Consider the following 2,427-nt stretch of genomic DNA (forward strand, 5'->3'; position numbering starts at 1 on the left):
ACAGCCGTACTTATGAAAATTGTCACTTCGACTTGTGGCTGAAAAGAATACGACACCAAAACACAAAGACTTGACAAAAACACCTGAAGCCTATACAAAAAAGACAAATAATTTAAAATGTAAGTTACTTTTTTTTTCTTTTTCTTTCAAAATTTTGATTCAAAACCTACTTTTAAAAAAAATCTGTAATCGTTATTTCTATTTTAAGTTACGGGGTACGGGTACGGGTAGGGTCTAGATTGAAAGCATGTGGGTGGGTGTGGGGGTTGGGGAGATGAGGGGTGGGGGGGGCCTTAGACCCTACATAATTTGAAGCTTTTAAAGAGGCATAACATTGTATGAGTACGGTATGATTTGACGATATATTCGGTCTAAAAAACATTTTCAAACTAATTAATTTATCATAATTTGGCTATAATGCATCTTGTATGGATTAACAGCGATACGTGCAACTGTCGTTGGATACCGTTGTTGAATTCGTTGCATAAACAAGATTTTTGACAGTGATGTGGGCCGAACCCTTGGCAAGACAGTTGCCTAGTCGTCCGGATAGGCCGAAAACAATGCAGAACCGCACATAGTCATGTACGCGTAAAAGATCGTTAACCCTTGACACCACACCCTGTGGCCTAAATATTTTACGGTGAAAATATCTTTAATATTATATTTTTGTCTTTTTTTAAGGTATGCAATTGCTGATGTTAGAAATTTTATACTGTGCACCATTAGCCTGATTACGACAACATTGGCACCATATACCCATTCCTTGGGCACGCCTGATGTTGTAATACAGTTACGGGGTATTTTGACGGACGCGGACGCTTTGTTGTCTACCCACAACCCATTCATCCCGACTAGACCAGCCACGCCTAGCCAGGAAAAAGAAACGTAAGTTTTTTAACTACTTGTATGGTGTTTCGGAAGAAAGGAGGGTGGGGGTGGGGGGGGGCGTCACTACCGTTGCAATGCGGGGCTTGTCTGTATCTGGTTGCCCATTCAAGGATGTTCAGTCAAGCAGACTGTACTTTACAGGCCACGTGTGTTTGTTTGTGGTTTCTAAGTATCGATTCTTGAACGTAGTTTTGTTTTGAACGACACCCATATAGCCTATGGCATTAATTTAGGTATAGGAAACAAACAACGAGGCTGTTAAACGTCTCACTTCATTTCACCTCCCGCCATTTGAAGATGCTTGCGTGTATACCCCCCGCCCCCACGCACACCTCGCCGTCAATACCTAAATGAAACGAAATAGGGGGGGGGGGGTTAAAATCCTACTGTTCTACTCCTAACGTGTGCTAAGGAAGGACAGGGCATAAGCCAGACAGTGTGCTATGAGTGAAATTTTGCCCGGGTAGCACGACTACGGCCTACTCTTATATCGATTTCCGACGGCCAAGGGATCTTTTACCTGCACGACAATGTGTACACACGGCACCTCAGTTTTTCGCCCCATCCGAACGACTAGACTGCCGTCCTTGTCAGGACCTCCGACCTGAATCACGGCCAATGGGGAAACCCCGCCAGAAATCGGGGTGAACTTTCTCAGCCAATGCAGGGATCGAACAGGCGACCTCTAGGTTAGCGAACCCGAGACTGTAATCAATGCTATTCTTATAATATTAATATTGCTTTATTTAACTGATACCTATTTGTTTTGTTCTTTTCTGCAGATTGTTAGCATACACGGACTATATATTGGCACGCTTGAGGTTGGTGGCAGACACGAATCCGGGGTTTAAGAAGCCAATGGACATTCTAGAAACCTACAGGGAATTGGCCGATTGGAACTTACCGTCTCTTTAAAATGCAAATGAAAAATTAAAAATTGACCCCCCCCCCCCAACATTGTTAGCTTCTTAGCCTTGTCACTAATTGAAGAATATAGAGGAATGAAATGGTGGGGGGGGGGACGTTGAGGTGAAGGGGTATGTGGGAGGGGGGGGGGTAACTGAGTGGAAGGGGGGGGGTATAAGTAACCAACCCCGGATAAACAATCGCAATCCAATCAATGGTCAACCCCCCCCCCCCAACATTGTTAGCTTCTTAGCCTTGTCACTAATTGAAGAATATAGAGGAATGAAATGGTGGGGGGGGGACGTTGGGGTGAAGGGGTATGGGTAACTAATTGAAGAATATAGAGGAATGAAATGGTGGGGGGGAGGGAGGGGGGGACGTTGGGGTGAAGGGGTATGTGGGAGGGGGGGTAACTCAGTGGAAGGGGGGGTATAAGTAACCAACCCCGGATAAACTATCGCAATCCAATCAATGGTCAATCTTAACGTTAGCCCTTAACGCTAGACCACGCACGACCTGACCTCAGCACGAACCCCGACGCGGCTGTCTATAAAGGGACAACCCCACCCCACTCACCCACAATAATCAATGCGTGACCTCCAGCTAACCTCGTAACAGAAGTCAAACGAG

General features: G+C 45.3%; 1 long non-coding RNA gene across 1 annotated transcript; it reads left to right on the forward strand.

Moving 5' to 3' along the window:
* Positions 1-1,797, forward strand: LOC126811325 (uncharacterized). The gene is made up of 3 exons (XR_007675566.1): positions 1-119; positions 685-888; positions 1,674-1,797. It is a non-coding gene; the product is annotated as an uncharacterized LOC126811325 (long non-coding RNA).
* Positions 1,798-2,427: the final 630 nt, after the last annotated feature.

Source organism: Patella vulgata, chromosome 2, assembly GCF_932274485.2.
Source record: "Patella vulgata chromosome 2, xgPatVulg1.2, whole genome shotgun sequence".
NCBI classification, from domain to species: domain Eukaryota; kingdom Metazoa; phylum Mollusca; class Gastropoda; family Patellidae; genus Patella; species Patella vulgata.